The sequence below is a fragment of the Narcine bancroftii genome, chromosome 4 (genome assembly GCF_036971445.1).
Source record: "Narcine bancroftii isolate sNarBan1 chromosome 4, sNarBan1.hap1, whole genome shotgun sequence".
NCBI lineage: Eukaryota > Metazoa > Chordata > Chondrichthyes > Torpediniformes > Narcinidae > Narcine > Narcine bancroftii.
Genome location: NC_091472.1, coordinates 120706686 through 120730703, shown reverse-complemented (window position 1 = coordinate 120730703; position 24018 = coordinate 120706686). Strand labels below are relative to the sequence as shown.

The following is a 24018-nucleotide window of genomic DNA, read 5'->3' as shown; positions in this document are numbered from 1 at the left end:
ACACCCTCACTAATCAAGAACCTATCAACCTTCACTTTAAATCTACCCAATGACTTGGCCTCCTCAGTTGTCTGTGGCAGAGTTCCACAGATTCACTACCTTCTGACAAAAGAAATTTCTCATCTCTGATCTAAAGGGACATCCTTTTATTCTGAGGCTATACACTTTGGTCCTACATTCTCCCACTACGGTCTATGTCCAGTCTTTTCAATGTTCAATGCTTTGATGAGAATTACCCCGCCCCCCCCCCCAACCTTGTCCCCCATCCTTCTAAACTCCAACAAGCCATCAAAGTCTCCTTTTGAAGGAGACAGCTCGCCACAGTCTTCTCATGGGCAACGGGGACAAACAATAAAAGTTGGCCTTGTTTAATAAAGTAATAAATCTAAATAGAATATTTTGGCTGGCATGGTTAGCCAAGAGTTAGCACAGCATTATTACAGTGCCAGTGACCGGGGCTAGAATCTGTCTATAAGGCGTTTGTATGTTCTCCCCATAACTCCATGGCTTCCTCTGGGTGCTCTGGTTTCCTTTATTGTCATGTAATTGAAAACAGTGCAATAACACAGGAAATTGCCTTTTGTTTGCCATAAGGCAGGCAGATTCGCCATCAGCAGAAATTGCCAGGCACCTCTTACAATCAGAGAAAGAGATTTGCCTCCAGTCCTCCCACAGCCTCTGCAGCTGTACAGACTCCAGTCCAAACCATCAGCAACCCAAGCGCTGACACTATTAGGTAAAGGTAAAGATTCCATTATTGTCATGTAATGCTACATTTAGAATGTAACATGCATGAAATTCCTTAACTTTATCTACTGTAAGGAAGACAGAGTCATTACTTAGTCCAGTGCCCCTCACAGAAATGAAGCCCCAGCGAGGATCAAACTCCTGACCGCTGGTTTACAAGACTAGTGCTCTAACCACTGTGCTATTGGAGCCTCTTAATTAGGAACCCTTCAGCGCCCTCGGCACCCTCTCGCATCCTGATTCTGATAGCTGATACCTCTTTAGCCAGTCTCCAGCAGTCTGTAGACTGGTTTGCAGTCACCAACAGCCCGTGTCCTCCTTGGGTACCTTGCCTCATCACCGACAACCTCAGCCACAGAGGCCCTCACTGGTCCTCCTCAGTGGTCACAATCCAATGGATCATCACCTCTGCTTCTTCTCCAATGGAGGGGGCGGGATGGTCTCCCTGTTTTCTGGTGCCCTGCGCCAGTCCTCTAGTTTCCCAGAGTCTGCAGCCCCTCATGGCCTGCTGCATATCGTAGGCACTGCCAGCTTGAGTCCAGACCCTGCAGTCGCAGGATTTTAAATAAAACCACCACCCATTTCCTCACACCCTTCAAAAAATGTATGGGGATTATAGTTTAATTGATGTATTTGGGCAGTGCAGGCTGTGGGCCAGAAGAGCCTGTTAACGTCCTGAATGTGTACATTTTGTTTTGAGTCTAGTTCGTGCAGTGAGATTTTGTGATCTGATGTTAAAAGAAAAATCCTTCCAATGTTATTCAGTGTGGAGCAGATTATATGAAGGAGAACATTCATGTCCGTGCAAGATTACTAATTAGCCAGTCACAAATGCTGAGTAACACTGAATTCCTGGCACTATTGTAATAGGCACCTTGAGTTTATATTATTACCAGTATTTTGGACAGAGGTGGAATTGGTCACTATTTAGTTCCCATCCAATTATAGGGAAAGCTGATGTCAATTTTGTTACTTATCACTGAATGACTCATCAATAATTCCCAATAACAAGCTCTGAAAACCAGATGACCTCACTTGACATAAATATTCAAAAGGTTGAAGTTGCAATTAAGATGTTTTCAAATTTGTTATGCCCTGTGCTCTTTTATAAAATGTTTTGCTTTATCTTGAAAGCCACTGTCCAGATGTTCACAGTAGATACCGACAATAAAGTTTGGTTTGAAAATGAGTACTGAGGGACACAGAAAGCTGTAGAAAGTGATAACCCTTTTCCAAAACTGTCATGGTCCCTGACTTCCTGACCATTGAGGTCATTAGTGTGAGATGCTGCCTCAAGAAGGCTGCCAGCGTCATTAAGGAGCTCAACACAATCTGCAGGAGGAACCCAGCAGGTTGAAGCACTGGGTTCTGATCCGCTGAGGCCCTCCTGCAGATTGTATTCAGATTCCAGCACCTGCAGTCTCCTGCATACTTTGAACATCACAAATGACCCCCATCTCCCTGATCACAACCTCTTCTCACTGCTTTCCTCAGGCAGAAGGTCGAGAAGCCCAAAGACTAGCACCACTAGGATAAAGAACAGTTTCTCCTCCCAACGGCTATCAGGCTCTTGAACCTCCCCACACTACTTTTATCATAAATTACACCAGGATGTCAAAAGACATGACTGCATTATGAAACATCACTTTTTTTCTTGTATTAACTGGAACTGAATATTATTTTATATTTATTACCTCCATTTCTGTCTTGGAATGTTATGCTGATTTAATTAGGAGTGGGTATATCTTGTGTACGTGTTTGGCTGCAGCAAGTTAGAATTTTGGTGCATCTATATGTTGTACTTGTAAATATGACAATAAATGAATGAGCACAGTCACATTCTAGTGTCCCAATGAGGCATATGTCAATTACTTTGCTATCAGTGGGCATCACCAGCGGTATCAGGCCTTCTACATCTACACGTTCTACCTATCCCTCCCACCTCCATTCTCTTTTTTTCTTTATTGTCAGCATAGAATCGTGCAATACAAAAATATAGAGGGTTAATTCTGGTCAATAAATATTGGCTCCTGGTGTTTATGGAGGAGCAGCTATGAATTTTAATATGTCTAATGCTGATCATCAGTTTATTGTTTATATACATTGTGCAATCAAAATTCTTGGTTAGTGCAGCTGAACAGATACTTGTAAAGAAAATCTATAACAGTAAACTAATTGGTTTAAATTAAAAGAGATACTGCTAAGATGGCAATAAAAAGAATCTTTGCACCCTCCCTGGAAGTAGCAGGGTGTGGGAGAATGGCAAATGTCCCTGTGTTTTTTTTAAAAGGTAATGGGCGAATCCTGGGAATTATAGACCAGGTAGTCTTACATCTGTGTTAGGCAACTATTGAGGAGGATACTTTTGGACAGGATTTATGAACATTTATAGAAGTACAGTCACCGTGGTTTTTGTGAGGGGTAGGTTATGCCTCATGAGCCTGTGAACTTTTTATAGGAAGTAACAAAAGAAATTGATGAAGAAAGGGTAGTTAATGTGGAGTATATGGATTTTAGAAAGGCATTTAACAAACTCCCCCATGGGAGCCTCATTCAGAAAGTCACAAACTACAAGATCCATGGTAAATTGGCTGTGTGTATTCCAAATTGGCTTGCCTGTAAAAAAAAAACCCACAAGGTAGTAGAGGATGGAACAAGTTCTGCATGAAGGTCAGTAACTAGTGGAGCTCTCTAGTGATCTGTTCTGGGGCCCCTGGTCTTTGAGATTTTTTTTTTAATTAAATGACCTGGAGGAAGGATTAAAGGGATTGGTCAGTTAAGTTTTCAGATGACACGAAGGTTGGAAGTGTTGTGGATAGTGTAGAAGGTTGTTGTAGGTTACTGCAGGATATACACAGGATGCAGAGTTGGATGGAAAAGTGGCAGATGGAGATCAATCCAGATAAGTGTGAGGTGATGCATTTTCGAAGGTCAAACTTGAAGGCTGAGTCCGTGGTGAATGGCAGGATTCTTAACAGAGTGGAAGAACAGAGGGACCTTGAGATCCAAATCTGTAGATTTCTTAAGGTTGCCCCACAGATGATAAGATAGTTAAGAAGGCCGATAGTGTGCTGGCCTTCATTAGCAGGGGTATTGAGTTCAAGAGCCATAAGATCATGTTGCAGGTATATAAAACTGGATAGACCACTCTTGGAATATTGTGTTCAGTTCTGGTTGCCTCATTACAGAAAGAATGTAGATATGGAGAGAGTGCAGAGGAGATTTACCAGGATGTTGCCTGGATTAGAGAATGTGTCGTATGAGGCAAGGTTAACAGAGCTAAGCTTTACTCTTTGAAATGAAGAAGGATAAAAGGTGACGTAATAGAAGTCTACAAGATTGAGAGGTGTGATATAGTTAGGATAATGTAAACTGTTTTGTAACCGCGTGAGAATACACCCTTCTCTCTGTAGTATTTGTAATGCACCACTGTGGGGTATATGTATTCAAGTGTGTGTGAAAACACTTTCTTGTGATAGTGGAAGGCATCAATAAGTAAACTCTCTTCTGTTATTTGAATCTTGCATCTGTAAGAATATTTAAGAAGCCTCCCAAGTAACTCCAGAGACATAGATAGGGTGAACACCTTTTTCCGTGGGTGAGAGTAGCAAACACCTGAAGACATCTGAACAAGGAAAGGGGAGAAAAGTTAAGGGGAGATGTCAGGGTTAAATTTTTTTTTAAACAGACAGTAGTGGTACCTGAAATGCATTGTTAGGGGTGGTACGATAAGGACATTTAAAAGATTCTTAGTCAGACACATAGTTACATGAAAAATAGAGGGACTGAAGGGCCTATACTGTGCTCTATATTTCTACATTCAATGTAAGAGTGCAGAAATTCATTTCTTATGTCGGAGCAGTCTTTGATTAGTGTATCAACTGGAGGTTCAGGAGTCTGGCAGCTGTTGGAAAGAGACTGATCTTTAAGCTTCTGTACCTTCTGCCTGAAGATAACAGAAGAGATTGTGACCAAGGTGATGTTGGCCACTTTCTGCTTATATTTTCCAATGTTTATCTTTAATTTTTTTTAATTTACATATACAACATGGTAGCAGGCTGTTTCAGCCCACAGGTCTGTCCTGTGCCCCATTGACTTACACCCTGGTACATTTTGAATGGTGAGGGAAACTGGAACCCCCAGGGAAAACCCATGCAGACACGGGGAGAATGTACAAACAGACAGCATTGGATTCGAACACTGGTCTCAGTTGCTGGAGCTGTAACAATATTGAGCTAACTGCTACGCTAACTGTGCCAGAGTAGTCACTGTCTCTGATAAATGACCTGAGCATTGGACGGGGGTTCATGGATTTGAAGACGTGCTTTGCTCACCTATCCTCTTGAACTTCAATAGCAACGAAAGGGGAAATATTATTGAGCCATCTTCAGCTTTGACCAAGTTTAACTCCTTTTAGATTATTTCTGGTGAATTAAAGGAGGATGAACACTTATGGTGAGGGAGTGGAGAAAGAATTCAATTGAGATGTGTAGGCCGTTTTTTATTAATGGAGTGACAGGTACCTAGAATGGGCTGCCAAGGGGAGTGGTGAAAGGAAACCTGATAGTAGCATTTGAGTGGCTTCTAAGTAAACACTTGAACATGGAGGGAATGGATCATGCACATGCAGAAGAGGTTTAATTTACTCTGGGTTTGTGTTTGGCACAGACAGCGAGGGCCGAATGGCCTGTTCCTGTAGTGTACTGTCATATTTAGAGAAATAATTAGCAGGCCGCCATTCTTTGAGGGATAAATATCAATATTGTTGGAAATTAGGATTTTTAGTGTTAGAACCATGGAACAATTACACTTTGGCCCCTCTAGTTTGTGCCGAACCATTTTTCTTCTGGCCTAGACCCACTGAACTGCACTCAGGCCATACCGCTCCTGTCCATGTACCTGTCCAAATTTCCATTAAATGTTAAAATTGAGCCTGCAACCTACCACTTCAGCTGGAAGCTCATTCCACACTCCCACCATTCTGAGTAAAGATGTTCCCCCTAAACTTTTCCCCTTTCACCCTCAACCATGTCCTTTTGTTTGAATCTCACCCACCTTCAATAGAAAAATCCTATCTACATTTACTCTGTCTAACCCCCTCATAATTTTAAACACCTCTATCAAATCACCCTTGATTCTTCTATGTTTCATGGAATAAAGTCCTAACTTGTTTAACCTTTCCCTGTAACTCAGCCCCTGAAGTCTGGGCAGCATCCTAGTAAATCTTCTCTGCATTCTCTCTATCTTATTGATATTCTTCCTGTAGTTAGGTGAGCAAAACTGCACACAATACTCCACCAATGTCTTGTACTTTGATTTATGAAGGCCAATATGCCAGAAGCTTTCTTTACAGCCTTATCCACCTGTGACTCCACTTTCAGCAAATTATGTATCTGTATTCCCAGATCCCACTCGCACTCCTCAGTGTTCCTCAAAGAGGGCAGGTGGGCCTCAGTTAAACATCTCTCCACATTTCATAGGACATTCCTCCCTCAGTGGAACACTGGAATTTTTGTGTTTTGGTTTCTGGTTTCAGACTTGAACTGATGACCTCCTGACTCAGAGGAAAGCGTGGGTTTCAGGAAGTGGATTCATTACATAATGGCTGATGCCAACCATATGCAGAGCAAGTTGTGATAAAACCATCTGTGAGTCACACAATTCCTTTCATACTTACTCCTGCCTATTTCTTCCAAAAAGTTTGACGTTACTAGGCCCTTTCAAACTGCCCTGTAAAATGGGGTTAACCGAGCAATTTGCACGGTTAGCGCCCCAGTCACACGGGTGTTTGAAGGGGCCCAACCAGATCCCTGATGTACCTCAAAGGAAGTCAGGGAATCCAGTTAAACTTACCTAGGTCTCGCCCATGGCCAATTTGAAAATGAAAATGGCTGATCCACATGTTCCGGAGCCATCAGCACTTGCGTGCATGCATCACCAGGCAGCCAGCATCTAAACATCTGGCAGTACTTCCAGTGAGTGCGTGACACATCATTGTGGGGGCAGGATCCTCCTTCAATCGCCGGGTTGGCAATTTTAATGGGTAGATCCACCTGTGATTTGAAAGGTGCCGCCATTGCCCCAGTAATCACGCCCGAGTCCCAGGAGGACTACCCAGATGTTGCAGTTTGAAAGAGGCTACTGATGACTGCGAGAAAGGCACAGCTAAGCTGGTTCGAATGAGAACGCAAGGATGGATTTGTTCAGGCACGATGAATTGGTGGAAATCAGTGTGCAAGATTAATTTAATCAATCACTCATATGCAGGAACTTGCATGGCTCGAATCATACACCATGTGTGCCTTGTGAGGAAACCAGTTGGCGTGAACTTTGACAGATCGTATTGATTGATAGGCCAAAGCCTCTTTGTTTGCCAGTGGATTTTGAAAACTTGCAGGCAAAATGTTTTCCATGTCTACTTATTAGCAGTTGTTTATTCTGTTTAATAATACGTCATGGTAAAAGGCCCTTCTGCCCTATTAGACCCAATTAACCTGCAACTCCATACATTTTCAAGAGTCAGGTCATGGAGGGAATGTACAAACTTCTTACAGACACCACTAGGTTTGAATCCAGTTCACTGGCACTGTAATAGCGTCACACTAACTGTGTCGCCCAGGTACGTAGTCAACAGCAGTTGGATTTTAGATTTGATGTTGAACCAATGAGCCATCCAGCCTCTCAGGAGGAAGTAGGAGATCTCATAAAACATTTGTGGAAAAGATATAGATTTCACCCCACCCCCACCCCTGTAATCTAGTCACTGGATGAGCTTGCCTCGAGAGAAGAAACATCTTCTCAGCGCTAACTCCCTTGGAGCCTCCCATCACTTTTCTTTTCCCCTTATGAACTCCGTGAGGAAGTGCTGGAGAAATTCAGCAGGAAGTGAAAGGTAACTAACCTTTCGGGCTTGGGCCCTTGGTCGGGAATGTGGAAAAACAGGTGGAGGCCTGAATTGAAAAATGTGGGGGAGGGGGAGGAGAGAAAGGGGGTTGAGCCCAGCCTAACAATTCGTAGGTGGATACAGGGGAAGAGAAAGAAGCTGAGAGGTGATAGAGTAGAGGGCAGTGGGCTAAGAAGGGCAGTTGTCCCAAAGGAGAGGAAGGGAAGGGGTGGGGAGTTAGAGGGATGGAGTCAAGGGGGTAGAGAAAAGGAGAGTCCAGGAGAGGAGGTTAACAGAAATTTGAGAAGCTGGTGTTCATGCCATCTGATTGGAGAGTGCCCTGTTGGAATGTAAGGAATTCCTCCAATTTGTGGGTAGCCTCTGTTTTGCTGTACATGAGGCCATGAACAGACATGTTGGCATGGGAATAGGAGATGGAATTACCCAATTACTGGGAGGTCCTACCCATTACAGTGGATCGATCGAAAGGTGCTCAACAAAGCCCAGTGAAGCAGATATCATTGTATAAAAAGCAACAGCCAATTGGTGGAGAGCAACAGCAACAAAAGTATTCAATAATGACTAAATGGTCCACCCCTGATCAAAGGATTAATATAGGAGACACCAGGCTAATTGCTTAAGCTACTCTTCACAATACTGACCAGCGATAGGCCATTGCCACAAGGCTCAGATTGGTGCTGTCGTTTGAGTTTGCACATTCACCCCTTTGAAACCAACTGCTCTGGTTTCCTCTCATGTCCCACAGACTGGTTTCCAGGCTAATTGCCCCTTGAGTGATAGAATGTTGGGGCGAAGCTGATTTGGTTTGTGAGGAGAACAAAATAGGATCAATGCAAGTATGTGCCTGATAGTCAGTGAGGACTCAGTGGAGTGAAGGACCTTTTCTAAGCTGTATGATTCTGTGAGGCCTTAGAACAAAGTTTTCCTTAGACTGCAGCATCCTGAACAATTCAGCAGTGTTGTGGGCTTGTCGGTGGAACAGGAACCTTGCATTCTGGCTCCAGGCGACTGATCTAACATTGGTACATGTAGAAGCATAGAGACCAGGGGAAGGCCATTCAGCCCTTGTCATTCAACATGATCATGGCTGATCAAACAACTACTACCTTATTCCTGCCACATCAGACTCCCTTTTGACTCTATCTAATAAACTCGCCTCAACAACTTTCTGTGGTGGAGAGCTCCATAAGACCACAACTCTCTGACTGAAAATGTTTCCCCTCATCTCAATCTTAACTGACTTCCCCCATTTCCTTCAACATGGATGAATGCTGTGAAGAAAATTTGGGAAACCCACTATTGCTCTTGTAAAGCCACAGGAACTTGTTAAAACAAGTAAAATAGATCACCGAACTTCCCTATGCAATATCAAAATATTCTCAACTTTACCCTTTAAAAATATTTAATTCCTGAGGGCCAAATCAACAGATTTGAGCATTTCCTTTCATTTAATACTGCCACGAATGTTACAATTTGTACAGTATGTATTTACCTTTAAACCTGCTATCTTGAAGTATTTTCTTGCAAATCACCCACTACCACTCCCTACCCAAGAATTCTATTCATCTCCCATCTGATTCTGAACAGCCTTCCACTTACCATAGAACCATAGAGTACTGCATCCTAGAAACAGGCCCTTCAGTCCATCTAGATCATACCAAAAAATTATTCCACCTAGTCCCATGGTCTTGCCCACCATAACCATTCTATCCAAGTAGATCAGAATTTAATGTCATGAACAAGTCATGAAATTTAGTGTTTTGAGGCAAGATCATAGTGCAAACATGCTTATTATAACCATCTTACAACAATTCTATAAAAAAATAAAATAACAATAATAGAGCACAAAAAGTAAGGCAGAGTCTTTGGTTCATTGATTATTCAGGAATCTGATGGCAGTGGGCAAAAAGCTGTGCTTTTGCCACTGAGTTCTCATCTTTAGGCTCCTGTACCTTTACCCCGATGGTAGCAGAGTGAAGAGGGCATGGTCTGGGTGGTGGGGGTCTTTGAGGATAGAGGCTTTTTTTAAAACGCTGCCTCATGTGGATGTCCTCAATGGAGTGAAGTCTGGTGCCTGTGATGTCGCAGGCTGAGGTAACAACCCTCTGGAGTTTTTTCTTGTCCTGAGATTTGGTGCCTCCATATCAGGCAGTGATGCAACCAGCCAAAGTTTACATGATTCTTCAATGACATATCAAACATCCATCCAATCTTCTCTTGTTTTTTTAAAATTTTTCACACTGTGAACCATATCAATCAAAATACACACAAACATTTCCCTCTTAAATATACACAGTGGCATTTTCTCCCCTTTTTTCCCCCCCTACCTTCCCTCCCCCTTTCCCACCCCCCTCCCAACCCATAAAACATTAAACATATACAATAAAATAAAACCATTAAACAATGTATTCACACAATGAAAATAAACCAGAAAAATGTGTCATCTACTTTTACACACTGGATCAAGTCATTTTGTCGTCTTATTATTTTAGGGGGTAGCGGTCCGAGGCAAGCCCTCTCTGTTATGTTCCATGTATGGCTCCCAAATTTGCTCAAATAATGTGTTTATTTTTTAAATTATATGTTATTTTTTTCCAATGGAATACATTTATTCATTTCTATATACCATTGTTGTACTCTCAGGCTTTCTTCTGATTTCCAGGTTGACATTATACATTTTTTTTGCTACAGCTAAGGCTATCATAATAAATCTTTTTTGTGATTCATCCAGTTTGAGGCCTCTGGATTTTTTGGTAAGTTGCTTTTTGTGATTTTATTTAATACCTGATTTAGATCTTCCCAAAACTTTCTCACTTTGTCACATGCCCAAATTGCATGTACTGTTGTTCCCGTTTCCTTCTTACAGCGAAAACATCTATCTGATACTGTTGGGTCCCATTTTTTTTAACTTTTGGGGTGTGATTATATAGCCTGTGTAACCAATTATATTGTATCATGCGTAACCTTGTGTTTATTATATTCTTCATAGTTCCAGAGCATAACTTTTCCCATGTTTCATTTTTTATCTTTAAATCTTTTTCCCACTTTTGTTTGGGTTTATAGCTTATTTCATCATTTTTCTTCTCTTGCAGCTTGATGTACATGTTCATTATAAATCTTTTTATTATCATTGTGTCTGTAATCACATATTCAAAGCTGCTTCCTTCTGGTAATCTCAGTCTGTTTCCCAATTTATCCTTTAAGTAGGCTTTCAGTTGATGGTATGCAAATATTGTATCATGAGTTACAATCTTCTCTTGAATGTCAAAATCGAAGCCATATCCACCACTTCCACTGGCAGCTTGTTCACACTCTCATCACCCTTTGATATCTCCTTAAACCTATATCCTCTAGTTCTTGTCCCAAGCTCATTGGAAAATGCCTGCTTGCATTTATTCTATCAATACCTCTCATAATTTTGCATACCTCTATCAAATCTCCCCTCAGCTTCTGGCACTTCAGGGAATAAATTCCTAACCTATTTAACCTTTCCCTTCAATTCAGTTCCTCAAGTCCTAGCAACATCCTTGAACATTTTCTTTGAACTCTTTCAATCTTATTGATATCTTTCCCTTGGGTAGATGACCAAAACTTTACACATTACTCCAAATGTGGCCTCACCAACATCTAATACGACTTCAACATAACATCCTGTACTCAATACTTTGATTGATGAAGGTCAATGTGCCAAAACATCTTTACGACCCTATCTTCCACTTCCAAGAATGTAAGTTTCTATATTCCCAGATCCCTCTGTTCTTCCACACTCCACGATTCCTACCATTTACCAATCAAAACCTACCCTAGTTGTCATGCCAAAGTTCAACGCCTCACATTTTTTTACAATAAAATTCATCTGCCATTTTGCAGCACATCTTTCCAGCTGGTTCAGAACCCTCTGTAAGCCTTGACAGTCTTCTTTGCTGACCACTACACCCCCAGCCTTAGTGTCATCTGCAAAGTTGTTGATCCACTTCATCAGTTCATTTCAAGTTTATTTGCCATCCGATAGTACCAGTATAACCCAACAAATCAGCATTCTCCGCTCCATGGTGCAGAACAGTTTAAAACACATGTACAGTCATGACAAACAAACTATATACACAGTTCTTTGTGCCAACTTGCCTCCTGTCCTGAAGGCTGCATCTCAAGCTCTAAGAGGTGCACAGATCTCTGCATCCATCCATGGATTCTGGTTTGCACTGGTTGAGTAGCATTTGATCTCCATGACATCCTTGATGCACTTGCTACTTGCTAATGTTGCCAGTCACTGAGCTCGTACTCATCGATGCGTATGTAGCCATTGTAGGTGACCTGAAATAGCTCTGGTCTGTGGTCTCAAAGCAGTTCTATAGCACTGCTTGGCCCTCACCCCCAACACCCCCACCCCCCCCCACAAGTCCTGATCTCCCTGTGAACAAACTTTTAAAAATTTTTCCAGTGACCTATATGCTAGGGTTAGCAGGACAGATGTGTGATCCAAGTATCCAAGGTGGGTTTGAGGACCAGCCTTGAATGCACCAGGGAAGTTGGTGTACACTCGATCTAGGGTCAAGCACCAATCTGTGAGGCACACCACTAGCCACAGGCCTACAGTCAAAGAGGCAATCCTCTACTACTACTCTCCAGCTTCTCTTGCAAAGCTGATGTCTCATCCAGTTTGCTACCTCAGCCTGGAAACCAAGTGATTGAACCTTCTTGACCACTCATCCATGTGGGACCTTGTTAAAGGCATTACTAAAGCCTTTCCTTCATTAATTTTTCTGGTAACCTCTTCAAAGTTCTGTAAGATAGGTTGAAAAATCACCCACCATGCACAGAACCATGTTGATTCTCCCTCATCTATCCCTCCATATCCATATGTGCTTGTATATCCATTTCCTTAAGATAATCTGCCAATAATTTACCCACTGCTGATGTCAGGCTAATCCACATTTTTCTTAGAGCCTTTCTTAACCAATGGAGCAACATTAGACATTCTCCGATTCTTCAGTACCTTAATGACCTCCTGGAAAATTTCCCTGGCAAATTCTCCCCAGTGACTGAGCTGGTCAGCATGGATATGTATAAAGTTTACAGACAGCACAGTGGTAGAGCTGGTACAGGGGTTGATCCTGACCGCAGGCGCTGTTTGTATGGAATGTGCACATTCTTGCCACCTCGTGGATTTCTCCTGGGTGCTCCAATTTCCTCCCGCAAGATGTTAATTGGCTGCTGTAAATCTGTGAATCTACGGAGATGCGTTGATTCGGGGAGAACTCTCTTTGGCTTCTCTCTCTCTGACTGTAAGATGCACTTAGGTAATTCCTGCCTTGCAGCAGGCAAAAAGGAATTTCATGTAATAGGACACTATTTTGTTACTATGATAACAAATTAAATCTTGAAATTGTCATGAGTGTGTGATGGGAGTGTGGGGGAAATAAAAGTGGGATTCATGCAGGATTTGTGTAAACAAGAGCTTGTCTTTTCCCCAGGATAGGGGAGTCTAAAACTAGAGGGAGCAAGTTTAAGGTGAAAAGGAAGAGACTTAAAAGGGAAATGAGGCGCACCTTCTTCACACAGAGGGGTGGGTGTAATGAGATGTCAGAGGTGGAGGAGGTTCAATTGTTACCTAGAACGTTACAACACAGAACAGGCCCTTCAGACCACAATGTTGGGCTGAGCTATGTAAACCTACTCCACAACAATCTAATCCATCCCTACCTCACACCCATAACCCTCTAATTTTGTTACATCCATATACCTATTTTTAATTTAGGGTTGCAGCACAGTAATAAGGCTGCACCACCAAAATACACTGACCGTAATCATTTGCCCTACTAACCCTATACGTCTTTAGAACATGGCAGGAAAGACGAGAAACCTACATACTCACAAGGAGAACATACATACCTGGGTTGCTGGCACTGTAATAGTGTTGTGCTGTGCTGCCATTTCTGAGTTGAGTTCGGCCTCAACTCCCAGTGCATCGGTGTTCGGCCTCAACTCCCAGTGCATCGGTGTTCTTTGGTCCAGTTAACACTGAGGGACAAGAAGACCTCATCTGGGCTAGAGTGCTTCAGAGTCACAGGGTTGGTCAAAGTAAACCCCCAACAAGTCTTCCCAATACATCCCAGTGCTCAGGCTGTCACGGTTAGACAGCTAGACTCCTTCCCTTCCTCCACCTCCTTCAGTACCTCACCTCCCAATAGTCACATAATCTTTATGTCCGCTTCTCTGTTTGCAGGTGCTGCCTGGACTGCCTGGCATTTTCTGTTGATTCAGCAGCTTATCATCTCTGCAACCTTGACCTCACCATATCCTCTTCAACCTCTCCACCCCTCCGTCAACCTTCTCTCTGCAATGTAAACCTAAAATACTTTTCTCTCTATTGGACTTTAAGATGTTAATTCTGGTTCTCTATCGACGGCCTGCTGACTGACCTGCTGGGTGTTCCAGAACCTGTCTTTTAATGTTTTCTGCATCTACAATTCCTTGATTTTCATTAACCCTATACCTCCTCTTCAGAGGCAAAAATAAAATATTGAGGGAATGTACATCACATCTTTCTTTAAATGGTGATTTTTTTTTAAGAAACACCCAATCAAATTGAAATGTAAAAACATCTGACTCACAAAATTCACTTCAATAACCTCCATTACCATGTCGCAATTTCTTTCAGACACAATTCAGAGTGGGATTTAACCAGTGATTACATTTTAATTGGTATAAACTACAATTTTAATAGTTAATGAAGAGCTGGTCATTATGGAGTGTGACTGAAACAATAAAATGCCTTGGGAAATCTGCACTCCAGTGCCTGGCATGATGCCTGGTGTCCTTTTAAGAATATCAGTTCCAGACATTATTGAAGGTGTGAAGCTAGGGATCTGAGACAGCTGAAAATTCCCAAGAACAAGCAATCCTTACTGTCAGGAGTTTTGCTTGTTCACACTAAAGCGACGTATCTGCTTAGTTCTTAGTGTCACAACAACACAGCCTTGTTTATATTCCGAGGACAAGAGTGATATCATCGCAACACCAGCCTCAGACTGGCCGGCATTTCTGCCGTTGCTCGCTCTTTCCCACCGTGCGGGAGATCACGTGGGTCGACGGCCGATGGTCCCTGCGGGTCCCTCGTGATCACCGCTTTCACCGGCCATTTCGTGAGCTGGTTCGTGGGCCGCTACAGCCTAAAGCAGGCATCGTAGTGCTAATTGGTTCGCTCGACCAGGAAAACTGTGGAGCTGGAGATGATGAGACCTGGTTGTACATTTCCCAGACCCAGACATTAACAGCATCTTTCTCCATAGATGCTACCTGACCTACTGAGTGTTTTATTCTGGTTTATTTCAGATTTGCAGCAACTGAAGTTCTTTATTTTCACCACTTGAGAAGTTAGTGATACCTTTGCCAGAATCTTGCTGTGTCCGTAACATTCCTGAATTGTTTAAACTCTTTTTCCCCCCCCCCTCTCTCTCTCTCTCCCCTCCCTCCCCTCTGCTGCCTCAATTTCTCTTTCCACAAATCCCACCTGAATTATTCAACTTCTCAAGCATTCTGCTTTGACTTTAGATTTCCATTTATTATCTCTTTCCTTTAATTACCTCAGTATGGAAAGAGATAATAAGTATAATGTGTATGGTTGGATTCACTTTTTTTCACTAAAGTTCCCGTTTAGCTGAGCAAGTAAGAATTTTGGTGCATCTGTACATTGTAAATTTTTAAATTCAGACATACAGCATGGTAACAGGCTCTTCGGGCCCAAGGGCTCATGCCACCCAATTAATCTACACCCCCCACTATGTTTTTGAAGGGTAGGAGGAATCTGGAGCACCTTGAGGAAACCCGTACAAACTCCTGACAGTCAGTGACGGATTCAAACCTGGATTGTTGGTGCTGTAACTGTTGTGCAAAACTGCCACACTAACTGTGCTGCCACTTGTGCCTGTGTGTATGACACTTTGGCTTGGCTTCGCGGACGAAGATTTATGGAGGGGGTAAATGTCCACGTCAGCTGCAGGCTCGTTTGTGGCTGACAAGTCCGATGCGGGACAGGCAGACACGGTTGCAGCGGTTGCAGGGGAAAATTTGTTGGTTGGGGTTGGGTGTTGGGTTTTTCCTCCTTTGTCTTTTGTCAGTGAGGTGGGCTCTGCGGTCTTCTTCAAAGGAGGTTGCTGCCCACCGAACTGTGAGGTGCCAAGATGCATGGTTTGAGATGATATCAGCCCACTGGCGGTGGTCAATGTGGCAGGCACCAAGAGATTTCTTTAGGCAGTCCTTGTACCTTTTCTTTGGTGCACCTCTGTCACGGTGGCCAGTGGAGAGTTCGCCATATAACACGATCTTGGGAAGGCGATGGTCCTCCATTCTGGAGACGTGACCCACCCAGCGCAGCTGGATCTTCAGCAGCGTGGACTCGATGCTGTCGACCTCTGCCATCTCGAGTACTTCGACGTTAGGGATGAAAGCGCTCCAATGGATGTTGAGGATGGAGCGGAGACAACGCTGCTAGTGTGTATGACAATAAACTTACTATCATACCCTTAGTATATTTTTCTACTTTTTCTATAAGTCTTTCATTTCATTAAATAATCCTCCAACACCACCAATAATCAAACTAATGGAATATATACTGTATCCAATCTTTAATGGAAGTCGAAATGCATTTCATTGCTATTCCAGTATTTCTACTTTCAAAAAATTTTTTTTTGTCATATGTTCTTTCTTGGGAAATGCTTTAAAAATAAATGGGTGAATTCGCATACGGTCAGTTTTTAAGCCAAGTTGTTCATCTTACTTTGGAGCATCTACAGAGTTGAAAATAAAAGCTCTTACCAAACCCACAGACAGAAATAGTGTTGGGTTGTGGATCTGAGAAAGCTTCCTGTTGACTGCTGGTAAATGTGGGCAGATATCAGCCACTGGTTTCCTTCATTCATATTTCCTTGATCCAGTGCCCTCAATGTGGTGGGGAATGCCACCCATTTTCAAGGTTCTCCAGAGGGTGAATGCACACAACCAAAAATGAACCTCCTCCTGCCCATTTTAGGTACAATTTGGAAAAGGTTTGATGGACCAGCTTTTGTTCACCCTCTTGTTCCCACAACAGGATGTTCACAGTTATTCCCACTCCCCGCTCAATCTTGTATCCCTGCAACATCAAACGGGTGGCACGGTTGGCGTAGCAGTTAGTGCTATGGCTTCACAACATCAGCAATTGGGACCGGGGTTAGAGTCCTGCGCTGACTGTGAAGAGTTTGTATGTTCTCCCTGTGTCTGTGTAGGTTTTCCCCGAGGGGCTCCAGTTTTCTCCCACTGTTCAAAACGTACTGGGCGTGTAAATTAATTGGGTGGCACGGACTTGTGGGCCAAAATGGCCTGTTACCTTGCTGTATATCTAAAAAATTTAAAAAATTGATTCAGTCTTCTTTCATAAGTTACTGGTGCCATCTTAATTATCCAGGGGTCGGACATTGCAAAAGCACAAATGATGCAAAGGATAACCTAAAACATTTAAATAACATTAAAATGCATCAAACATATTGCACGCTAATTATTTTATTGTTTATAGAAACACAACTGAAGGAGAATGAGGAGTCCCATTATTAAATAGGCTCCATCTGCAGGAGAGCAATGGTCTTTTTCAGGTCTTCACTTTGGAGACTGACTGTCTACCTGAAGTCTCCAGCAGCGGAGTGACTCTCTACCCAAGGTCCCCATCCTCAGGAGAGTGACTGCCATGAGCACTGGAGTAGAGGGTGACCTAAGCTGCTGCCAAGCACTTGAGAGCCATCTTCCTCCTTGATGTTGGCAGATATTGCTCATTCCTGAGTACTGGTGCAATGCCTACATTAATGGCATGTGCAAACTTAATTACATCAATAAACTCTTCTGCCAGGTCCAAGCAGAATAGAATAAATATTACGTGGCAGTTCCAGTGAAGCAGAATCTTCTCCTTGTCAGGATGATGGAAGCAGATTTGAAGTATCAGAAGTGTTCAGGACTGTTGCCAAAAAGTGGGAAACAGAACAGATTGAATAGATCTGGAGTGAGTGCTTGTGCCTGCTTTCCATCCGTGAAGCTCCAGGAACACCCTGAAGTCACTATGAATTAATTTAATTTGCTTGTTAGGTTAACTCTATTGTGTCCATTGTCATTGTTAATCTTGTGACTCTGCTTTTCCCATGTAGTTTACTGTGAATTTTTTAATCCAAAATGATGCCAAAGTGTGGAGACTTTTTTCTGACACCTGGATAGCACCCAAAGCAAAGATCTTTCACTCAGTACACGTGGCAACAAACTAAACTAAAACAATCAAAGAACGAGCACAGGAACAATGGGCTGGGGCCCTCTTTCTTTGCTCTAAGAATTGCTGACGTGATTCTATATTAATTTACGCAGAGACATAAATAGTCATAGAGCTTTACTTTCACAAAATACGCAATCAGTCCCTTCAGCCTCAATTGTCCATGTAGCCAACATGGGGTAGTCCCATTCTCCTCTGTTTGGCCCATACCATTTGAAATCATTCTTATCCATCTACCTGTCTAAATGCCTTTTAGATGTCACAATTGTCCCCATCTCCACCACTTCCTATGGCAGTTTGTTCCGTGCATCCATCTCCCACTGTGTGATAACAAAAATGCCCCTCAGATCCTTCTTGAATCCTCCCCTCACGCCTAAATCAATCCACTCTAGTTTTAGATCCCCCTACCCTGGGAAAAAGACTATTTCTATATTGCTTGTACATGCCCTTCTTGATTTTGTAAACCTTTGTGTGGACTCCCCTCAGCCTCCTACACTCCAGGGAGAAAAGCCTCAATGTATCATACCTCTCCTAATTCAAACCTGCCAGTCCCGGGACATTCTTGCAAATCTTTTCTGCATATTTTCCACTTTAATAATATGTTTACTACATCTGCATACTGTCCATGGCATTGCCAAGTTCCAAGTAAAAAAGGTTGTCCTGAATGCACATCAAGTATTCTGCACCTTACACTTTACACTCTTTACTCCATTACTATCCCACTTAGTGCACAGGTAGAAGCCGCAAATGTCTCCTCATTTTTGCTCTTCTGGGAAGATTGCCCAGATCTGTGGTCTTAAACTGCATCTCAGTGAGGTGCTTGCCTCATTTTGTTCCTCAGTTTAACCCTAGGATTTTTCAAGCACGTATTCCCTTCTCACAGCTGCAATCACTTCCTTAACTAATATTGCTACAGCTGCCTTTTTCTTTACTCCTACTTATCCCCATGGCAATCCTGGGGTCCCTTTGTTCTATCCATGTTTTCTGGCATTTTCTCTCAATTTAAATCTATATTAGCACCTTTTTGCTGTTCTGATAAATAGTCCTCAAGCTGAAACAAAGTTTGTCTTTCCACAGACTCTAACAGGTTAGCTGAGTGTTTCCAGCATTTTCTGGTTTTTTTAAAATTGTCTCTCTCTCTCTCTCTTTTAAAAGCTCTGTAGTCAGGAATGTTGAGCTCTGGTTCCTGCCCATCTGAAGCCATTTTTCTATTTTGGCCATTTTGGTATCACACTCCTACATGCTTATCTCTCTCAGCTCACCTTTATTTCTGACATGCCTTGCATTCAAGTGTAAACAAGCAGGAACTGCAAAATATGAGTTCTCTCATAGAATCACAGAACACAGAACAGGACCTTCTGCTCAACTTGCCCACACTGACATTCCTAATGAGTCCTATTTATCTATATTTGGTCTGCATCTTTCTAAACCCTTCCAATCTATAGAACCAGCTAAATGTCTTCTGAACATCATTGTGGTGCCAATTTCTATCGCTTCCTCTGGCAGCTCCTTCCAGAAGCAGACATCTGTGTTCCTTCTGCCATCCCATCATGTTTAATGAGCCTCATCAGTCTTTTTCCTCCTTCGCATTCACTGCGCCAGCTGGTTGACACCTTCTCTAGTCCTGACCCTGCTGAGGTAATTCCATTCAACAGATCCCCAACCTCCCCTGCACCATCCCTTCAGCCATGCTTCCTTCTACTTGCCCCATCCTCTCAGATCTTTTTTCACTGCTTCCAGATTAAACCAGAGATGAGTAATGTTGGCTTGCTTTTTAGACACAGCTCCCACTCATCTGTGCACCGGACCTCATTCATTTGTACCCACCTAGACATGGTTTCTGGCTACTCAGCCTCCCCCTTTAATATTCTACAGCGATTTGATGATGCCCTTGAACTTGCCATTTTTCTTTGGCTTGGCTTCGCGGACGAAGATTTATGGAGGGGGTAAATGTCCACGTCAGCTGCAGGCTCGTTTGTGGCTGACAAGTCCGATGCGGGACAGGCAGACACGGTTGCAGTGGTTGCAGGGGAAAATTGGTTGGTTGGGGTTGGGTGTTGGGTTTTTCCTCCTTTGCCTTTTGTCAGTGAGGTGGGCTCTGCGGTCTTCTTCAAAGGAGGTTGCTGCCCGCCGAACTGTGAGGTGCCAAGATGCACGGTGTGAGGCGATATCAGCCCATTGGCGGTGGTCAATGTGGCAGGCACCAAGAGATTTTTTTAGGCAGTCCTTGTACCTCTTCTTTGGTGCACCTCTGTCACGGTGGCCAGTGGAGAGCTCGCCATATAACACGATCTTGGGAAGGCGATGGTCCTCCATTCTGGAGACGTGACCCACCCAGCGCAGCTGGATCTTCAGCAGCGTGGACTCGATGCTGTCGACCTCTGCCATCTCGAGTACTTCGACATTAGGGATGAAGGCACTCCAATGAATGTTGAGGATGGAGCGGAGACAACGCTGGTGGAAGCGTTCTAGGAGCCGTAGGTGATGCCGGTAGAGGACCCATGATTCGGAGCCGAACAGGAGTGTGGGTATGACAACGGCTCTGTATACGCTTATCTTTGTGAGGTTTTTTAGTTGGTTGTTTTTCCAGACTCTTTTGTGTAGTCTTCCAAAGGCGCTATTTGCCTTGACGAGTCTGTTGTCTATCTCGTTGTCGATCCTTGCATCTGATGAAATGGTGCAGCCGAGATAGGTAAACTGGTTGACCGTTTTGAGTTTTGTTTGTCCGATGGAGATGTGGGGGGGCTGGTAGTCATGGTGGGGAGCTGGCTGATGGAAGACCTCAGTTTTCTTCAGGCTGACTTCCAGGCCAAACATTTTGGCAGTTTCCGCAAAACAGGACGTCAAGCGACTACATGGGGTAGTCCAGGAATGACGGCTCTTGGCCTGTATTTGGAATTAGCAGAATGAGGGGGGATTTCAATGAATCATTTTGAATATTGAAAGGCATGTACAGAGGAGATGTAGAAAGGGAGTTTGCCATGGTGGGAGGGTCTAGGACAAGAGGGTACAACTTCAAGATTGAAGGACGTTCACTTAGAACAGAGCTGCAGAGAAGTTTCTTTAGCCAGAGGGTGGTGAATCTGAATTTGTTGCCACAGGTGGGTGTGGAGGCCAAGTTATTGGATGCATTTAAGGGAGTGATTAATAGGTTTTTGATTTGCCAGGGCATCAAAGGTTACGGGGAGAAGACTGGGCAGTGGGGCCGAGTGGGAGAATGGATCAGCTCATGGTTGAATGGTGGGGCAGACTCCATGAGTTGAATAATCTATTTCTTTTCCTATGTTCTCTGGTCTTATGGTCCTTAACCAGTTTTCTGTTGATCGTTGATGTTATTCCCTGATTTCTTTTCTCTATCAAGGGGCTCAGAACAACCACAGCTACACCCAAGTACACAAATTCTCTCTACTCTGAAGTAACACACTGATCCGATTCAAGACGCAGCCAGTTCACGATGCACTGTGTGCACCTAAACTGTCGTGTGCCCACTGAACTGATTGACTTCAACACTCTTCTGTCACACCCAGAATACCCAAGTACTGACTCAGCTCCTGTTGACACCAATTACCAGGAAGGATTAGTTCACAAATATTTGGGGTTTTTTTTTGTTTGAAAATTGTGAACAAACAACTGAAATTATTTAAAAGATGTTATTTGTTTTAATTCAAGTTTAACTATATCGAATGTATTGAAAATGCAATGACAGAGGTTGTTTTGCGAGCAGATAGACATCTCATACATAGTACAAGTAAGACACAGTAAAGAGAGAGATCAATTGGCACGGAGCAAAGGTAACATGGCTTTACTATACTGGGATGTGTATCTAATATTTAAACACAAGGTCCATGGTATTCTCTCTACTGTTCTTTCAGGGGTAGTGAATCCCTGAAATGCTCTGCTTCTAAGCCTGGGGAAGGTTTGATCATTGGAAATACTGAAGGTGGAAATGAATAAGTATCTGAAAGATTGAGGAATTGAGGGTTAGCTTGAGCTGGCCTGGAAGAGGAGTTGAGGCCAGCATGGGTTGCCCATGATTGGCAGGGCAGGGTTGAAGAGAGAGGGTCCTTATTCTGCTCCTATTTCCTTGAGTTTCTGTGTTACTTGGGAATATTTAGAATCCTCTGATTTTGAATGCTCTCAGCAACTGCAAGTAGATATTGTGTGAACGTGACCAGTCAGTACAATATATAGCCAAAGAACTACAGGATAATGATAGGTCTATTTTGAAGCTATGCAAAAAAGATGAACTAGGAATGATCTGAACAAAGCCCTTACATCTCAGATAGAGAAATAAACTGTTGCTTTGCTAGGAAAGCAGGCTATTCTTTCAACACAGAGAAAATGCAGATTATTGATGTACAGGGATATGGTTGTCCTTGTAAAGAAGGCAGGGGCAGCAGATAAGCATATAATTAGGAAGACAATTAGAACATCAGCCTTCATTGCAAGGGGGTGGAGGACACAAGTTGGAAAGATTTGCTATAACTTTTGGTGGGTCAAAAAGACCTTGAGCATGACATAGAGTTTAGTCTCTTTGTTTAAAGAGGAAAACACTTCTTTTAGACATACAGCACAGTAACAGGCCCTTCCAGCCCATGCCCATATACAACTAACTCGGTCTGTTTTTAAAGGGTGGGAGGAAACCGAGAACCCAGAGAAAGCCCACGCAGACACGGGGAGAACATACAAACTCCACGAAGACAGCGCTGGGTTCCAACCCAGGTCAGTGGCTCTGTAAAAGCATTGTCCTCGTCGCTATGAGAACCATGTCCCCCCACTGGAGGCAATGCAGATACGTTTTACAAAATCAATAATATGAATAAAAAATGCTGGAAGCATTGATCAGGACGGGCAGCATCTGTGGAAAGTGAAAACATTGGATTATCAAGCCTGGGACCCCCTATCATTTCATTTTCACCCGATTATTTCCTAGGTTGCGGGGATTGCCATGAGGTTCCTTCCTATTCACCTTTTAGCAACATTTGATATTAGCCCCAACCTGAAACTTGGCTGGCTCTATTCTGAAGTACTGCATCAAATCAATGACTTGTGTAAAGAAAAACCTTCTGACTTCTAACCTTTCATGACCTAGAAGCACTTCTTGTCTACCTGGACTATCACAATCTTTTCACGTGGGATGTCATTTTAAAGAATTCACCATAATCTTGCTGAAGTCTCTGCACTTATGGCGTAAAAAGACCTCAATCTACATTTATCTTGGGAATAATGTTTTTTTAAACTGAGGATTGTTTTCTAAAAGCTTCTTTGAAACTCTTGCAATATCATGAAGTTATCAAGCAAGCAACTCGTCCACACTGACCGATATCCTTTCCTGAACTATTCCTATTTGCCTGCGTTTGGCACCTAGCCTTTTTTTTTAATCGCAAGGCAATCAGTGCCCAAGAAAGCAGCATCCATTCTTGGCAGCCCAGAGCACAAGAATGACAGGCTCCAAGGGATCAGGTGACCGGCGTAGGGCACCAAAGCAGAAGAACACCACCTCGCCAAGAAGGAGATTCCTGGGAGAGGATCCTGCAGGGTAGGAGGTCACAGCAGAGGACCAGTGAGGGGCTCGACTTCTAGTTTGTGGGCTACCTGCAGACTGCTTGTAAAGTCCAAGTGTCAGGTCTCGAACTGTGAGGGTGCTGATGGCAAACAGGGTTCCCAAAGGGCCGTGACAACTTCCTGAGCATATAGAGGGGTTCCGAACCAGGAGCCCAAGAGGGTGAGTTGAATACCTGGAGCTCAGGTTCACCCCTGGACCCGACAGGAGGCCATGCGGCTATGGAAGGGGTTGAATTGAAGGAGCTGGTGGGATCTATGGACACTTAATGTTTTTGAAAGGACTTTACTTGCATCTCTTTCCCTTCTTGGTGGAGGTGCTGGACTAGAGGTCCCTCTTTGTGTGCTATTTTGTGTTTTTATGTTCATTACAATAAAGGAAAAACACAGTGCTGGAGGCACTCAGCAGGTCAAACAGTGTCCTTTATATAGCAAAGGTAAAAATACATAACTGATGATTTGGGCTTGAGCCCTTCTTTGAGGTATGAAAAATGTCGGCAGGTGACTGAACAAAAGA

General features: G+C 43.2%; 1 long non-coding RNA gene across 3 annotated transcripts in view; it reads left to right on the top strand.

The window, feature by feature from the left end:
• LOC138759941 (uncharacterized) overlaps positions 1 to 24018 on the top strand; it is a 44990-nt gene that overhangs the window by 4589 nt on the left and 16383 nt on the right. Inside the window, exon 3 of one of the 3 annotated variants that reach the window (XR_011355258.1) lies at positions 6284 to 6394. The exons of the other annotated variants lie outside the window; for them this stretch is intronic. This is a non-coding gene — a long non-coding RNA (uncharacterized lncRNA). Of the gene's footprint in view, positions 1 to 6283; positions 6395 to 24018 lie in introns of those variants that run through there. 3 annotated transcript variants of the gene reach the window in all.